Raw genomic sequence first — 19,571 nt, forward strand, 5'->3', positions numbered from 1 at the left:
CAAACTCCGGAGCACAGCCTACAAAGACTGTTTTTGATCTGGCTCCTAGGTCTTTCATCAGCAACCCGGGACCATCCTTCCTGAACTTCTCACAGTTTGGCCCCCGGTAATGCTCTCTTGTGTTTCTCTGGCTTTGCACGTGCAGTGTGCATGCCTGGAACAGCCTTTCTCTTTGCCACCCCCTAAACACCTACTCATCTTCTAGATGTAGTTCAGTGGCACCTGTTCTGTGTAGCTCTTCCTATGCTCATCTGTGCATATTCTCAGTAGCAATCACATGCACATCCATATAATAGGTTTTCGTTCATTGTATTTTAATTCTGTTTATATATTTGTTTCCCCCTCCTTTCTGTGCATTCATCTGAGCATTGTCTTTGTATTCCCAGCATCTAGCAGAGAGCCTGGCAGTAGTGTAGGGACTCAGTGCATGTTTGCTGAATATGAATGAATACGGAGGCAGCTGGTCTCAGTCAAACCGCGGCAACCCCGGGCATGCGGCTCAGCATCCTCTGAAACTCTGTCCTCATTTTGCAAATTTAAGGATGACCAGACCTATCTTCCTGTCCTATCATAAGGATTAAAGAAGACATGGGAGTACTCTGTGTACAGTAAGTTGAGACTTGTATAAATATATTATATGTAAGATCATGTAATTATTGTGACCCATTACACACTGAACAGGATATTTTTAAAAACTGATTTATCAATACACATGGCACGTAAGGACCCTTCACAAAATAGACATACAATGTACCTACCTTCTACTCTCATCTTGGTGGACTTATCCTCCAAATTCTGGCTTCAGGGTTTGAGAGTCTCCCAAGCCTGTCCTGTCTCCGCCCAAGCAGAACTTATCATGGTCCTCTCTAGGTTCCCTATGTATCTGATATATGTTTCTCTTATAGCTTGCACCACTGCATACAGCTTTTGTTTATGTGTTTATCTTTTTCCTACTCTATTGGACCTCCTCAAGATGCTATCTAATTTTCCCAGAGCTGTTACATCCCTTTTCTCAGTGATTACTCCTCTGCAAAGTGGGTCTTATTCAGAATCCCAGAACAAACTGAGGACAATATCCTACCACAGTTCCCCGGATTGTCCCTCCCCTGGATGAAGGGTATGCTGCTCCGGGAGGTACCCCTGGGTTCAGCGGTTATTCTCTGAATTCCCCTTGATGGCTGCCTAACTTGTGCTTCGGGCTCCAGGGTGTGGTGGAGATTTCCCAGGCATTTTGCAGCATGATTTATTTCAGAGCTGTAAATGGATGTGTTGTCCTTGCTTTCCCTCTCAGTATCAACTCAAGTCTCCGTATGAGGTTTCGCACATTCTCTTTACTCCTCGGTTTACTCTTTGCTAATATGCTGAGCTTTGCTCAGGAACCCTGAGCTATTCAGGGGCATATCTCCTGGACAACAACCAACAGCCATCCTGGATCTCCTCCCATTCCTCCCCTCCTCTGCTCTCCTTCCTTCACTTCCTCCTGTCTTTTTTCCCTCCTCCTCTTTCTATATTAAAATCGTTTTTTAAAAGCAGCCAATTGTCGTTGAAGATTTGCTTAGTGCCAGGCCTTGTGCCAAGTGCTGTACATGCATTATATCATTTTTCCTTGCAATAAATCTATGAGGAATTCCTATCAATGTCCTTTAAAAAAAGAAAAAGAAAAAAGGATAGGACACTAAAGCTTAGAGAGATAACCTGACTTGGCAGACATTTCAAACCAATTGGGTCTGCTCAAGTCTAAAACTCTTGCTCTTGATGCAGATGATATTGTGCCTCTGAGTCATCACTGACCCCACCTCTCTCACTCTTTTCTGACTCCCACACCTTCCTCTGAGGCCTCTGCCCTACCACTAGTGGCACAGTTTTGCCTGCCTGTGAGTTGGAGGTTTATGGTCAGCTGCACATCCATAGTCAACCCCCATTGCATCTGCTGTAAAAATCTCCATCCACCTCCCTAGCCTGCCTTTCTTTAAGTACCACATCTTGTTAACCTCACCTCCTGACATATAGCAAAAGTCAGGAACTGCGACTTCTTTACTTTATAGTCCTAAATTCTCCCGCAAGTGGGCCCCAAACAAATCTGTTCAACAAATAAATATATCTTTAACATGAAAATAGTAGGTAATATGTGAATAAAAATAACATCCAAAATTCTTAGGACCACTAATTATTTTAAACATTGTCCATTTTATATAGAAATACTCGAGATGTTAATTTGCATTTTTTTCCAAGAAGATTCCTCACAGCTGACAAGTAGGCAATTTTGTTGGTTTGGATTGAATTAAGGCAATATATTTAAATTTAAATGTGGAAAACTGGGTGCTATGGTTTGGATATGGTTTGTCCCCATCCAAACTCATGTCAAAATGGGAATCTCAGTGTGGCAGTGTTGGAAAGTGGGGCCTAGTGAACGTGTTTAGGCCATGGGAGTGGATCCCTTGTGTGTACATTAATGGCCTCCCATGGGGTGGATTCTTGCTCTCAAGAAAGTGGGTTATTAAAAAGTGCCTGGCATCCTCAATTGCTTTATTTTGCTTCCTTTTCTTACCATGGGATCTCTTTCCACACAACTGCTCCCATTCTGCTTTCTGCCATGAGAGGAAGCAGCATGAGGCCCTTACCAGATGCAGCTGCCCAATTTTGGACTTTTCAGCCACCAGAATTGTGAACTAAATAAACATTTTTTCTTGATGAATTCCAGTCTCAGGTATCTGTTACAGCAATACAAACTGGACTAGGAGACTAAGTATTTTTAAAACTGGAAAGAAAGATTTAGCCCCACAAAAATATTTATGTAACTTCTTCCAAATCTTAACTTCAGTGTTTCATTATAAGAAGAAGCAATTATGTTGTTTGTAATTTCTCATGATTTTGATCATGGGCAAATCCTAGTCCAGTTTTGGACTTTCAAGGAGCTACTTATAAAATCAGATAGTTGGTAGAGCAAAGCTAGTTTAAAGTCAGACATTTAACTTTGTGATCATGAGCTGAAAAGTGAATACCTTTTGTTTTGTGTAAAGTAACCTAAATCAGGAGTTTTATTCCTTGAGCTCTGAACACATATGAGGAGCAAAAGAAATAAGTATTCTTTATTAGTCAAGAAAGATATTACTTTAAAAATAATTTTTGGATACATGAACCAAATTCTGCAAATTTCTATTTACAGGTTTGCTGTCTACTATGTTAATCCTATATAATATGTCAGAAAAAGTGAACACTTATCTGTCTAAAAATAGAGTAGCAGTCCAGGCATACCTCACTTCATTCATTGTACTTCACTTTATTGCACTTTGCAGATATTACATTTTTTGTAAATTGAAGGATTATGGCAACCCTGCATCTATCAAGTCTATCAGCACCATTTTTCCAACAGCATACGCCCACGTTGTATCTCTGTTTTACATTTGGTAATTCTCACAATGTTTCAAACTTTTTCATTATTATTACATATATTATGGTGATCTGTGATGAGTGATTTTTGATGCTATATTGTTATCATTTTGGGGGTGCCACAAACCACACTATGTAAGTTTACAAATTCTATTGATAAATGTGTGTGTTCTGACTTCGCCCGTTGGCCATTCCCTCATCTCTCTCCCTGTCCTTTGACCTCCCTCTTCCCTAAGACACAACAATATTGAAATTAGGCGAATTAGTACCCTTCAATGGTCTATAAGTGTTCAAATAAAAGGAAGAGTTACACATCTCTCACTTTAAATCAAAAGCAAGAAAGGATCAAGTGTAGTAAGGAAGGCATGTCAAATGCCAAGATATGCCAAAAGCTAGGCCTCTTGCAGCAAACAGCCAACTTGTGACTTCAAAGGAAAAGTTCTTAAAATCAAAAGTGCTACTCTAGTGACCACATAAGAAACAAGAAATAATAAGAAAGTGAAATAATCTAATTACTAATAGGGAGCAAGTTACAGTGCTCTGGATAGAGGATCAAACCAGCCACAACATTCACTTAAGTCAAAGCCTAATCCAAAGCAAGACCCTGATCTCTTCAATTCTATAAAGGCTGAGAGAGGTGAGGAAGCTGCAGGAGAAAAGTTTGAAGCTAGCAGAAGCTGGTTTATGAGGTTTAAGAAAAGAAGCCTTCTCCACAAGTAAAAGTGCAAAGTGAAGCAGCATGTATTGATGTAGAAGCTGCAGTAAGTTATCAAGAAGATCCAGCCAAGATCATTGATGAAGGTGGCTACACTAAACAATAGGTTTCTCATATAGATGAAACAGCTTTATGTTGGAAGAAGAGGCTGTCTAGGCCTTTTACAGCTAGAAAGGAAAAGTTAATGCCTGGCTTCAAAGTTTCAAAGAACAGGCTAACTCTCTTGATATAGGCTAAGGGCAGCTGGTGACTTTAAGTTGAGCCAGTGCTTATGTATCATTCTAAAAATCCTGAAGTTCTTAAGAGTTATACCAAATCTATTCTTGCTGTACTCTAGAAATGGAAAATTAAAACTGTTTACAGCATAGTTTACTGATTATTTTAAGTCCACTAGTTGAGACACACTGCTCAAAGATTCCTTTCAAAATACTATTGCTCATTGACAATGCACCTGGTCACCTAAGAGCTCTTGATGGAGATTTACAAGGATATTAATGTTGTTTTCATGCCTGCTAATTCAACATGCATTATTCAGTCCATGTATCAATGAATCATTTCAACTTTCAAGTCTCATAATTTATGAAATACCTTTTGTAAGGTTATAGCTGCCACAGACAGTAAATCCTTTCACGGATCTGAACAAAGTAAATCAAAAACCTTTTGGAAAGGGCTCACCATTCTATATGCCATTAAGAACATTCATGATTCATGGTAAGAGGTCAAAATGTCAACATTAACAGGAATTTAGAAGATGTTGATTCCAACCCTAATGGATGACTTGAAGGGGTTCAAGACTTCAGTGGAGGAAGGAACTGCAGATGTACCGAAAATAGCAAGAGAACTAGAATTAGAAGTGGAGCCTGAACATGTGACTGAATTGCTGCAATCTCATTACAAAACTTGAATGGATGAGGAGTCGTTTCTTAAGGATGAGCAAAGACGGTGATTTTCTGGTGAAGATGCTGTGAGCATTGTTGAAATGACAAGAAAAGATTTATAATATTACATAAATTTAGTTGATAAAGTAGTGGTGGGGTTTGAGAGGACTGACTCCAATTTTGAAGCAAGTTCTACTATGGGTAAAATGCTATCAAACAGCATTGCATGCTACAGAGAAATTTTTCATAAATGGAAGAGTCAATCAATGTGACAAATATCATTGTTGTCATATATTTTAAAATTCTCACAGCCACCTCAACCTTCAGCAACCACTATCCTGATCAATTAGAAGCCATCAACATTGAAGCAAGAACCTCTACCAGCAAACATGACAACTTCCTAAAGGCTCAGATATTAAACAATAAGGTATTTTTAAATTAAGGTATGTACTTTTTTAGATATAATGCTATTGCATACTTATTACAGTATGTTGGAAACATAACTTTTATATGCAGTGGGAAACCAAAAAATATCATGTGACTTTATTGTGATATTTACTTTATTGGAGTGGCCTAGAACTGAACCTGCAATGTATGCCTGTATTTATTCACCTCACTGTACTGTTATAATGGCTCTACCAATTCATCTAGACTAAGATTAGCAGTGAGGAGATGCAAAGGCAAGGATTGAATTAGAGGGAAAAGTAGTTTCACACTAAAGGTTATTAGATAGTTCAGTTTCTAGAGCAAAATGAATTGTCTCTTCTTGTCATTCATAAGATGATCAAAAATGTCTTCCACCCAGATCTATAGTCTAATCTTTACTGTTCAACTAAGTGAATTTTTTTGAGAAACTACTTTAAGGTTTAACATCACATGGCAAATGTGATAATCATGCAGTTCTTTTATTTAATATCCACAACTACACTGAATGTATATACTTACATAAAGCTGTAGAATCCACCATTATTTTAATTTTTGTGTATATTATAACTGATCTTTTCCAGTTGGTTTTGTAGATTAAGCGGCTAATACAAATGATGACTTAAAAAAATCCACATCTCAAATATAAATTAGTTCAATCATTATGGAAGACATATGATGATTCCTCAAAGATCTAGAAGCAGAACTACCATTTGACCCAGCAATCCCATTACTGGGTATATACCCAAAGGGATATAAATCATTCAATTACAAAGATACATGCACACATATGTTCATTGCAGCACTATTCACAATAGCAAAGACATGGAATCAACCCAAATGCCCATCAATAATAGAATAGATAAAGAAAATGTAGTACATATACACCATGGAATACTATGCAGCCATAGAAAGGAATGAGATCATGTCCTTTGGAGGGACATGGATGGAGCTGGAAGCCATTAGCCTCAGCAAACTAACACAGGAAAAGAAAACTAAACACTGAATATTCTCACTTTTCATTGTTCAGTGGGAGCTGAACAATGAAAACACATGGACACAGGGAGGGGAACAACACACACTGGGGCCTGTTGGGGGTGGGGGCAGGGTTAGGGAAGGGAGAGGCTCAGGAAAAATAGCCAATGCATGCTGGGCTTGATGCCTAGGTGACGGATTGATAGGTGCAGCAAACCACCATAGCACACATTTACTATGTAACAAATCTGCACATCCTGCATATATACCCTGGAACTTAAAATAACAATGAACACCCACTAGCTAGTCAGTATGTATTTATGGGTGCATTTGAAATGCACTTTTAAGATAAATAGAATTTTAAAAGGTAGGTTTGCCAAAAAAGATGAGTTTAAACCAATGAATGAAATGTATTTTGGTCTTTATAAAAATGTAATTTTATCATTTTTTAAAATTCATGCAAGAACAATCTATCTACTCTGCCAAATCTACCACCTGAGATTTCCTCATTCATTCATTTAGCACATCATTACTGATTAGCTGTTTTAAACCATATGTTATTCAACCCTGGAGATGTTTATTAAAGAGTAATGTCTATGATTTATCACCCAGCGAGGACAAGCTTTACGTCCTTTTAGTAATTCTATATGTCAAGTCTTCAAGCCCCTACTTTCCTGAATAATAGAGAACTTTGAGGGTTGTATATGTGGAACCAGAAAGTAGTCTAGAAGACACCAATATTTATGTTCTTGGTAAGATTAATTTCCAATTTGTCCACAGATCCATTGAATTCATTGCCAAATGCTAAGAGGCAGTGTGTCTATCCTTTCTTAACTCTGGGAATCCTGTAGAGGGTGGGGTGTGGTTTTATATGAGCTGCTCATGTATAGCCACAAACCACTTGTTCTCTGCTTTATAACCTCTTTTACTAGTTCTTGCTCTCACCATCCATTTGCAGTTGATGGTCCTCCAAGGTGTCTCTCTGCCTTTGTGCCACAGCCAGGCCCTGTCCAGACAGTCATTCATTTTTCCATGTTATTACCGCTCTTGCCTTTTGCATACACTGTACTCTGCTAAGTCATCTGTAGTAAGCAGAATAATATTCCTCCTCCCTCCAAAATATATGTCCACTATCAAATCAAATCCCTAAAACTTGTGACCATTATGTTGCACGGCAAAGAGGAATTTAGTTTGCAGATCGGATTAAGGTGGCTCATCAGCTGATCTTAAAACAGGGAGTGTATTCTAGCTTATCCCAATGGCCTAATGTAATTATAAGGGTCCTTAAATGGAAGAGGAAGGCAAAAGAGGATATCAGAGTGAAGCAATGGAAGGACTTGATGCACCTTTGCTGGCTTTAGATGGGGCCACAGTCTAAGGGATGTGGGCAGTCTCTAGGAGCTGGAAAAGTCCAGGTAACAGATACTGCCCTAGAGCCTGTTTTAGTGTTGTTTTAAGCCACCAAGTTAGTGGTAATTTTTTACAATAGCCACAGAAGTAAAATGCAGCAACCCTCTGATGGAGATGTCTGGTACAAATTCTGGAAAATGGGACATCCACACTCTCCTAGAGGATTCATATATTGATCTTTAAGTTTTGGTGACTGTCTCTCCCCAGACAGGAGGACATCTCTACCTTTCTCAAATCAATACCTCTTCAAAGGCAGGGTCCTGCGGAGAAATGCCTGGACCTCTGGTGATATGCTAATTTTGTTTATTAAATGGTCTTTTCCCATTTGGGGCACAGATATTCCAGGCTTGTTGGAGGATACCGAGTGAGGAACTGGTCAAGCTCACCTCACTGGTACTTTAAGCTACTGTTTCCTTTTATGCATATGCCAAGCAGAGGTGACAGGCCCGGCATGCCAGACATGATGTTCTTGCGGTGATTTTTCCGGTAAAGGCCCATGGTTTTTTAGTGAGTCTGGCTCCTGCTCCATCCCCACCGCCTGTATCGGATATGCCGGCATCTACCAAACATGAATGGCAAGCAGGTCCCATACTCTTCCCTGTGGATATTTGGACCCCCAAGAAAATCACACATGTGCATAAAAAAGAATGAGATCACATCCTTAGCAGCAACACAGATGAAGCCGGAGGCCATTATCCTCAACAAACTAACACAGGGACAGAACACCACATACCACATTTGTTCGGTTATAAATGGGAGCTAAACTTGGAGTATGTATGGACACAAAGAAGGCAACAACAAACACCGGGGCCTACTTGAGGGTGGAGGATTGGAGGAGGGTGAGAATCAAAAAACTACCTATCAGGTACTATGCTTATTATCTGGGTGACAAAATAATCTGCACACAAAACCCCTGTGATGTGCAATTTACCTATGTATAAAACTTGCACATGTACTCTTGAACCTAAAAGTTAAAAAAAAAGAAGTAATAAATAAATAAAAAGAAAAGCAGGCATGCAGCCAAATTATTGTTTTTGTGCATCACCTCTTAATCTGTGATGGGTAAGGAGTCTCCTGAGCATTCTAGAACAAAGAAAGAGGTGTATATGCATGAGCATTGGTCTGCTGTTCTAATTCAGCTCCAACATAGCCAATATGTGCTGTCACATAAATTAAATATCTGTTAGCCCCCGTCCTCAAGATATTCTCTCAATACCTATTGCAGAGATCGACACAGTGTCTTCTTTGCAACAGTAGATACTCAGCCTGTGTGCACTGGTGCTGCTGTAAGGCTGAGGTCTGCTCTGATCTGGCAGGGCCCCTGGCATATTGGCTGTTAAGCGGTTTGAATGTGGGAGAACAGTGAAATTGAGCTTAAGTCCTCTTCAAGGTGGAATGGAAGGCTATCAACAGAGAAGAGGCAGGATCTTGAAGACTTATAAGAACTACTAAAAGGTAGGAGGAGAATTCCAGAGCATGAGCAAGGGTCAAGATCCAAGTAATCATTTGCTGTGTGTGGAGAGGATTAAGTTGTCCAAACTGGCCAGCGTGCTAAGAAAGATGCCACAAGAGCCAGAGAACCCTAGGTAATCTGTCTCTAAAGCAACATAGTTACAAAACTTTTTAAAAGCTCATCAGTGTACTAATTTGCTTAAAAATTTTTGTTGTTGAAAGTGTCTTCAGTCACTTTCCTCCCACCCAAGCTTGCTCATTTTGGTAAACTATGAAATAGTCTCTTGCCGGGTGTGGTGACTCATGCCTGTAATCCTAGCACTTTGGGAGGCCGAGGTGGGTGGATCACCTGAGGTCAGGAGTTCGAGACCAGCCTGGCCAACATGGTGAAACCCAGTCTCTACTAAAAATACAAAAATTAGTAGGGCATGGTGGTGGGCGCCTGTAATCCTAGCTACTCAGGAGACTGAGGCAGGAGAATCGCTTGAACCCGGGAGACGGAGATGCAGTGGGCCGAGATCGTGCCACTGCACTCCAGCCTGGGTGACCAGAGTGAGACTCCATCTCAAAAAACGAACGAACGAACGAATGAACGAACGAAAGAAAAGAAGGAAGGAAGGAAGGAAGGAAGGAAGGAAGGAAGGAAGGAAGGAAGGAAGGAAGGAAGGAAGGGGAGAGAGAGAGAGAGAGAGAGAGAGAGAGAGAGAGAAAGAAAGAAAGAAAGAAAGAAAGAAAGAAAGAAAGAAAGAAAGAAAGAAAGAAAGAAAGAAAGAAAGAAAGAAAGAAAGAAAAAAAAAGAAAGAGAAAGAAAGATTCTCTCACATGTCTTTAAGCATTTTGATTTGTTAAGTGCCTTTTTAACTTTATTTTCTTTAATGTCGTATTAATTGCATAACCATTTATTTCTTCTTTGTGCTGTTTGTAATAGAAACATAGCTTTAAAATCTATCCAGTAACGGCCGGCGCGGTGCTCCAACCTGTAAATCCCAGCACTTGGAGGCTGAGACAGGTGGATCACGGGTCAGGAGATTGAGCCATCCTGGCTAACACGGTGAAACCCCGTCTCTACTAAAAAATTCAAAAACTAGCCAGGCTCGGGTGGCGGCGCCTGTATCCCAGCTACTCGGGAGGCTGAGGCAGGAGAATGGCGTGAATCCAGGAGGCGGAGCTTGCAGTGAGCTGAGATCTGGCCACTGGCACTCGCAGCCTGGGGTGACAGAGCCGGGAGACTCTGTCTCACAAAAAAAAAAAAAAAAAAAAAATCTACCAGTAACAAGGGAGTAGCATAACAACGTTCATAGAAACTCCTAGCGAAGTCTGTGTTCAAATGTTTTCAAATGCCAATTCAAGGCACAATGTGGCCTTGAACATTACTTAACATCTTGAACATTACTTAACATCTCGAAGTTTTTACTTTTGCATTTATAAAATGCCATTCATGGTATCTGTCTCCCAGAAATTTTAAGGATTAAAACACGCAATTAAAACTAAAATTCGCCAAAGTGCCCTAAAGCAGTAAGCCTTCACTAATCAAAAAGTAGATACTTCCATCATTACCTTCTTCTAATACCTTTTCCTTATTAGAAAAAAAAAAAGCAAAGAAATTATTACTGCAGAAAAGAAAAAAAATCTCAACATGACAAACACAAAGAATGTCATAATCCCACTCATTCAGAGATAACTGTTATTAATATCTTGCTGAATATTTTCCATATTCCTTTATCTGGTTTCCATATACTCTTACATATTATTGAATTTTTTCTTTTGTAAAGTGAGATTATGCCATTTATGCCATTATAACCTATTAGATTTGAGCAAACCGTTTGGTGGACATTTACACTATTCCAAGTTTTTGCAATATGGCAGTGTAAAACTAACTAAAATGATTTGCAAATTAAAAGCACTAATGGTTCCCGAAATTGACAAAATACTTAAAGACACAAAAGAGTAACAAAACAGTGCACAATTGCCAATACTTAAAAAGCCCATTTGGTCATCACTGATACTTCATTTTCATGTGGACCCGCTTTCTTTCCAATAAAATAATTTTGAAAATATTATATTACATGTCTTTCTAGCCAAGTCATATACTGCCAGGGCAAACATGAAACTTTGGCATCAGGAAGAGGTGAAGGCACGAAGTGTGTGCAACACGTTAAAAGGCTTGACGATGGAGGATGAGGAGCCTTTGAAGGGTTTTAAAGTAGAGACTGAGCAGATTCCATCCCAGTTTTAGACTCTGCAAAACAGACACCTTGAAAGAGTTACTTGGGTAACTAAATCTTCCTTAGATAGTGGTAAGGGTTGTGAGTTAAACCAAAAGTTTCAGTGAGTTAGCTCAAACCCTTTCTGAACAAAGTTGAGAACAAGTGCACAAAAACATAAATAAATAGGAATCATTTCAAATGAATCATGTTTCTTTTCTGACCTATAGGAACTTACAGGAATTGTTGTTGTTGTTGTTGCTGTTGTTGTTGTTGTAAAATGTGTTACACTAATAAACTCTGAACACCTGTTCCCACGTTAGTATTCTAAAGATGAAGGGAAAAAATAAATTAGCTGTTACTCCATTTAGGAACTGGGCTGACTGCAAGAGGATAGGGTTAATTCCTCATAGCTGCAGGGAAGCATTTTATCTCGAGTGATGTGTGTCAGAGTTGCTGTCCAGAGCAGATGCTTTCTTCGGCTGGTTCCTGCTTCCACTTCTATTGCGTCTGAAACAGAGCACTCTGCAGAATGTTTGTTCTCAGACTTGCTTAGTGTTCTTATAAAATTTGCTTAATCTCCAGCCCTGAAATATGTGTCTATATATGTATTTTTTTAGGTGGCCAGGGTTTTTAAAAAATATGCCTATCTGGCAATATGTCTGATTGATCAACACTTGGGACACAGTGACACAAGAAAATTGTCAGTAATCAGTGCTGTGAATATACACGCCTACCTGATTCATCCACTGGGCTCAGCTTGGTACCAGTGCTTTTGTTTTATGTTCATTAAAATTCCCATCAGGACACAAAATGCTGAACATCACCCAAAACAAAACCAAACAAAACCAACCAACCAAAAAAATAAAATAAAACTTAGGCACAGATACAGCAATGTTGTTTGATGAAGAATTAAACAAACCATGCATATATTGCTTATTCTTCTTTAGGTCACTGGTAATTTTTTCTAAGGTTGAAGTTTTGTGTCAGGTATAAAACCGCAAATATTGAGTTTTTGCTTATTTAATTCCCTCTTGTCTTCATGAAGAGAGACTGATAAATATTTTTTAATGGAAGATATGCAGTCTTTCATACTCTCTATGTTCAAATATGATAGAAAATCCTGTGTTTCATTTCAGCTCAAACATTTTGGTCATTATGCCCTCTAAAAATATAACTTTGCTATATACAAGTTGAGGAAGCATATAAGGGTTAAAATAGGTGTTTTGATAGGTTAAAATAGGTACTCTATCTGTAAAACAAGCCTATACCAGTCATATGTTACACATATGCAAATATTTTGATCTTCATTTTTAAAAACTACAAATGAAAGTTAATTCCCAATTCTAGGAAATGGAATTCCTATATTTTAAGAAATAAAAACTAGTCCAGGATAGAATTTTCATTTGATATAAACTACTGGGTTTCATTTTATTTTTTGTTGAATACATATGTACCCAGCGGTTTTACTTTTTTGTAGTAGGGAAAGTAGACATTGAGTAGGTTACATGCTATGCATTACTTTCAACAGACATTGCGTTAAACTAGAGAAACAACAATTTTCAGTGAATGGCAGAGACTTCTGGTTGTCTCTCTAGGCCTGTTCTCATTCTCTTCAGTGATCTCAGAAAGCCTGAGCTTTGGTTTGGCACACTGACACTAAATCAAGACCTCATTCCCCAAACTCCCTTGCTAGGTATGGTCTAATGACAAGTTTCAGTTATGTGGGTATGTGTGATCAACTTCTGGAATATATCCTTTCTCCCCTTTCTCCTTTCTGCTCCTTGGACATGGGTGTGATGGTTGGCTCTTCATTCTGAACTGTGAAAGTAAGGAAGCCTCCTAGTGATGTCGACATGGAACACTGGAGGCAACCTGTGTCTCAGATCTGACTGTGGAATCATTACACCGTCTCCAAACTACCTCAATCCAGACTTTCATGCAAAAAGGAATGAAGATTCATCATGCTTACACTTTAGGTATTTTGGATCTCTGTTATGAACAAATATAAACCCTAAAGTATACAGAATTTGATGCCGAAAAGTGAAGTGTTGGCCATGGCAAAACCTGAAAGATTGGTGCTGTGGGTATAGGTAATAGAGGCCAAAAAGCTAGCAACTCTTGTTATGCTGTGGAAAAACATATGATGAAACTATTACTAGGATCACTTGGAAAGCAGACCACATGCTATGGTCATAGCATCAGGAAAAATTGTAGAAACAATTCAAGATGTTGTCTTATGTTGGTTACTTCTTGGTGCTTCAGCAGAGACTACAAAAGAAGTAAACTTAGGTGTGAGCTAATCAGTCTAGTATCAGACTGCATCCTGCAATACAAGTTGACAGAGTCTAGTAATATCACATTAATAAGTTAATGCTAACTACACATATATGGTGCTTACTATGGGCAAGACACCATTCTAGTGCTTTATGTATTTTAAGCAACTTACTCCTCAAAAAACACAGTGAAGTATATACTGTTTTTAAGTGCATTTTATAGATGAAGACCAGATAGGCTAAGGAGCTTGCCAGTTTTACAATTAATAAGTGAGAAACCTGGTTTGTGCTAAGCAATCTGGCCCCAAAATCTGTATTCCTAATTGTTACACTGAATGGTCAGTTATTTGGACCTTATGGAATTGACAAAGCTAGTTGCTTTGTACTACAGATTGAAGCAATTCTAAGTAAAAGATGCAAAGCGTCAGACTTATCAGAAGACAAAACGGTGCCTCTGAGCTTTTCCCAGCACCTGTAGTTAAGAGTTCTCTGACAGACAATGGGAGCCAGCACAGTGCAAAAATTAGGTGAAGAGAGCTGTGTCCTCACCCCAGCTCTTTGTTTCAGTGATTTTAAGAGAGCCCCTCTGAAACATGAGAGGAGGGGGCTAGGCAGAGCCCAGAGGTAATAAGTTCAAGTCCCTATCGTCAGTCTTAAAAACTCTGACTCCACAAGATTTTTATCTGTGATTATTGACACATGGAACTGACCTGAAGCAAATAAACTGGAAGACCACTAGGTGTTTGACAAAATTATATTACTAAGAAAACAAAAACCTATTCAACCCCCAAGGCATTCCCTTGGCCACCAAAGCAGGACCAGCAAAAGGCAGCCTACAAAAGCTGGGCAGGGCTGGGTGCAGTGGCGCACGCCTGTAATCCCAGCACTTTGGGAGCCCGAGGCGGATGGATCATCTGAGGTCAGGAGTTTGAGATCAGCCTGGCCAACATGGTGAAACCCCGTCTCTACTAAAAAGACAAAAATTAGCCGGGCGTGGTGGTGGGTGCCTGTAATCCCAGCTTCTTGGGAGGCTGAGACAGGAGAATCACTTGAGCCTAGGAGGCAGAGGTTGCAGTGAGCTGAGATCATGCAACTACACTGCAGCCTGGGTGACACAGCGAGACTCTGTCTCAAAAAAAAAGGTTGGGCAGGCCCAAAAAACACACCTTCTCCAATGGCCACCTCAGATGCTCCATACAGGATAGTGAACCAGGAAGGTCCACTGGGAGACATTCTCAGTTTTTCAGTTGGGATGACTTAGGAACTCGTGCTACTGATAAGAAGAGAGTCGTCATTATTCCTGCCCCCCAGGATGGGATAACTTCTAAGATTGCTCTGCTTTCCGTGATCTTTTGTCCAAATGGGAGGTTTTTATGTGTGGTTACCTTGTTTTTTGGTGCCTCAAGTTATGCTGCTGTAGGGGCAGATGACTGGCCACATTGAGGAGCCATATTTGTACCTGTTAGAGATGAGTGCCCATCAATCAGATATTCAAGACTTGCTAGGTTTTGAATAACAACCTCGTGAAGATACCCTGAGTAGCAGGGGCTTGTGAAAAGAAAGATGCATATGGTATTTGGGTGGCCGAGGTGGCAGGTGGTAACAGATACTGATACACCTACTCTGCTTTTCTTCTTTGTAAAGCTGAAATCATGATAAATAAATTAAATACTTTAATTCCCAACCTAACTCACAGCTAAATGTAACCATGTAACTGAGTTCAGGCTAAGGGAATGTGAGAGAGGAAATTATGTGTGCAGTTTTTGAAATATGTTCTAAAGAAAGTGGATGTACCCCTTTTTCTCCCCTTCATCTGTCCTATTTCTTGGAACAGGGATATATTGGCTAGGTATCTATTGTGGCAGCCTGAAGCATGCCCTTTCCTCTGCCATCAAAAAATGTCCAGGTTCCAGTTCCTGGAACTTGTGAATGTTATTTGATGTGGCAAACAAGGATTTTGCCAGGTGGTTAAAGATCCTGAGAAAGGGAGACTGTATTGGATCATCCAGGTGGGTCCTAAATGTGATGAGATGTATCCTTGTAGGAGGAAAGCAGAGGGAGTCTTGACACAGACAGAAGAGGAGACAGCGGTGTGATCACAGAGGCAGAGATTGGAACAATGTGGCCACGCCACAAGGAATGCCCACAGCACCAGAAGCTGAAAGAGGCAAGAAATGGATTCTCCCTAATAACCTCTGGAAGGAACACAGACTTCTTAGTTTGGGCCCAGTGAAACTGACTATAGAAACCTCTGGCCTTCAGAACTGTGAGAGCATACATTTCTGTTGGTTGAAATCAGCAAGTTTGTGGTAATTTGTTACGCTCTAAGGTGGTCTAATACACCACCTTAGATGAGGAGAATGAGAACTCCATTATGGGAAAGGTAAAATGAAAATTTAGAAGTGGCTAAGTCGCCAGATAACTGTGAAACCATAACAGCTCTGAGCTTCCTTCATCAGACTTTTTTAAATGAGAAAGGGATAAACTTCTGTCTTTCAGTCACTGTTATTTGGAGTTTCTTTTATAGGCAGTCAGACCTATAAATAACCAGGAAATACATTATTTAACCCTCTATCTCTAAGCCAAGATATAACTAAACAATGTGAAATAAATAGATGTCCACCCATGGAATACGATTTAGCATCACATTTTAAATATAGTAATAGGAAGTACATAAAGAAAGTCTCTTCACTGAGCTTGGTACCACTTATTTCCATGACTGGACTCAAGATATGTGGAAATGATACTTTTACTGCCAAAGGCTTTATAGGTTATAGGAATGGCTTCACTGGTGTTAAATATGTTATACCAATAATGACATGCTTTATGGAAAATAGAAATTCTAGGTGGGTAGGGGGTACTTCTTGGACACATTGAAACATGGTTTAAAATAACTCAGTCTTTGACCAAGATTTTCTTCTGTTCATTGAGAATTATTTCATTGCCCACTCTCTGTTATGTTTGTTTATGAACATGGGCTTTGCTTTGATTTCAGATCCAACATTCACCATCTGAAGCAAGCTGTGTAATCTCTACAAGCCTCAGTTTCCTTGAAGGTAGAATGGAACTACCTCATAAGCTCTCAAATAAATGAGGTAAGGCCTTCACACAGATAAATGAGGTAAGGCCTTCACAGAGTGCCTGTCACAGCACAAGAGTTTAAGAATAGGAAAGTCATCATCGCTGTTGCTATCTGGATGAGACAGGCCTATTAAGGAACCAAGAAAAGGACTAACAAATATAGTTTTTTGTTTGTTTTTGTTTTGCCTACTGTTGCTACCTCTGAAGAACAAGTATAGATTTTGACACTATTAACAGAAAGCAATTTGGAAGATCAAGTTTAAGATTTTTAGTAATCCATTCCTACCAAAAGCTTGTTTCATACAAAATTTTAGTTTGTATGAAGTGTTTTCTGGTACAACTTTTAGTCACCATGGGAATTTTATTTCAACAAAATGTTGAACCATGAGGCATTTATTTTGAATATAGTTAGCAAAAGAGTGATTGGGGCTGAGGAGAAATAAGGAAAGTGGAATGAAAGGCAGAGAGAAGAAAAGATTTGAACAATGCAGCTTCAGGCAAGATGGGGAAGGAAGAAGAGTTGAAACAAGTATGAAAGGGGCTAAGAGAGCAAAACAAAGTAGTTTGTGGGATACTATGGGAAATACTGAACTGTATAGCCTTTGTACTGGCATTGAGTCACAGAAATACCTATTCACATAGCTGCAGATGACTGGAAGTTTTTTGTTGTTGTTGATCATCTCAAATATCAAAACTATTCTGTAGGTCTGGGATTATGGTCAGACTCAGGTGAATGTCAACAACTCTGGGCCAAAAAATCAGAAAGCCATTTAAATCAACCAAGGACGAGGAAAGTAGGATAGAAAACCAGCATAGCTGAGATTGTACTGCAACTGGTTATTGTGCTAAGTGCATGAATATACTTCTCTCATTTAATTCATACAAAAATCCTGCACCACTATTTTACATAAGAAATGTGAAATAAATATTTTATTTAAGATGAAATAATGATATTGATATATCAGGGATTCAATTAATATGTTAAAATGAATATGTTATATTAAAATCCATGTTCCATTCATTACATCATGCTGCTAATAATTTTACTTCTGGTACTGTGGTCCTTCCTGATAAATTTTGGCCTTTCTTTCCCTTGGCATTGTCTTTATAGAAGAATGATATAAGTATTTAACTGTAATAAATTGTCAGAACTACAAAGACAATTGTGAAGCCTCTACTCAATATTATCTCCTCCTCTGTGTCGCAATATTTCTCCTGAGTGTCTATTTAAGATCCTTCTAACATTCTTTTCCTCTACAAAGGACATTTTATGATGATACCACTATTGTAAAATAATGGTGACTTCCAACTGGGAAGAAAATTTCTGTAAAGGCTGAGGCTAATGCTAGATAAAGTTCTATGCAGATCAGCAATAACTTTAATCTCTTTCACCTTGACATGTCAAAGATGGGAATGAGTTCCAAAATAAAGAGTAAAGCAATTTCTGTGTAATCTGAGAGAAGGAAACATGACACATTTCCAGCAATTCCAGGCTGTTTGGGAAGACAAAATATTATCGATGGAGAAGAGATTAACCTGTAGGTTAGAAATGGTTTTATGCATCTTTGAACTCTGATGAGATTTGTTATTTCTGAACTCCAAGAAATATCTTTATAACAGGATAATGTTTTTACTCATTTAATTTATATAATATGTCTCAGTGCCTCAAGAAGTAAACGGGAGCATTATCAAAGAGTTAGCCATAAGCAGTGATGCTTTGGGGAAGGATACCCAATCCTGATGTAGGTTTGTTGGAAGGAAACCAGAGTAGATGTCACTATTAGTTAGTCCCAAGTCAGCTTGTATTTATGGCAGGTGAGTATAGTAACAAGGACTATCTGATAAATAATTATCCTTACTGAGGAAAGAATTTCCAGGTTTTCTTCTTAACATTTAGTCTCCAATGAGAGAAAAGGATTCACAAAATGGTTTAGAGAAAGCAAATAAACAAATTGGTACCTGAAAAAGGGAGACAAGACCCACCCCACCCACAGGAGCAGCTTGCCCCCAAAGAGGACAGAGTAGATGTGCTGTGGAAGCAAAGCCTTCCTCTCACTTTGGGTTGGTGCACAAACATTGGATTGTTGCTGCGCTGGCAGCAGGTGTTCCTCTGTTAACACGTGTCCTTCTCCTTTGATAATGGTGTCCAGAATTCTTGATGAACAGTTGGGTAAATTCCCTAGGTTTCTGGGTGAGGACTCAAATCAATAGAACTGTGACACCCTTGAAAGATAATACTGACTTTAGTTAACAAAGGTGTCTGTGATGGGCTGTTACATAATCTTGCATTTCTTTTTTTGTTATTTTTTAAGACCAGCCAGACCAAATACTCAAAAGCTATGCTTGTCACACCAGACAATGACTTTTTTTACAACTAAGTTTTCCTTAATATTATGACAATTTGGTATTTGAAATGTGTTTGAACCAGATATTTTATACTCAGTTAGCCCTGGTTTTAAACCCACTAGATGGTCTTCAGTTATGTCACTAGGCCCTGGTACACACACACACACACACACACACACACACACACACACACACACACACAAAGAGTAGAATTACAAAATCCTTTTGGTGATGGAAGAGGAGGGATCACAAAATCAAATACCATATCACTTTGAAGGTTTAATACCTGTTCTAATACAATGTAACAGAATGAAAAAGAAAATTGTTTTTGATTGAGTTAAGACAGACACATATTTAAAATTTATTTGGACAATTTAGATAAGAACTTCTACTTGCAGCATGCACTAATCTCAGACCACAG

General features: G+C 39.0%; 1 long non-coding RNA gene across 1 annotated transcript in view; it reads left to right on the top strand.

The window, feature by feature from the left end:
- The first annotated feature begins 509 nt into the window (after positions 1–509).
- Positions 510–19,571, top strand: part of LOC108529114 (uncharacterized) — a 42,675-nt gene continuing 23,613 nt past the window's right edge. The window contains exons 1-2 of the long non-coding RNA XR_001885405.1: positions 510–608; positions 16,719–16,818. This is a non-coding gene — a long non-coding RNA (uncharacterized LOC108529114). The remainder of the gene's footprint in view (positions 609–16,718; positions 16,819–19,571) is intronic.

Source organism: Rhinopithecus bieti, unplaced genomic scaffold (genome assembly GCF_001698545.2).
Source record: "Rhinopithecus bieti isolate Rb0 unplaced genomic scaffold, ASM169854v2 scaffold_4981, whole genome shotgun sequence".
Taxonomy (NCBI): Eukaryota; Metazoa; Chordata; class Mammalia; order Primates; family Cercopithecidae; genus Rhinopithecus; species Rhinopithecus bieti.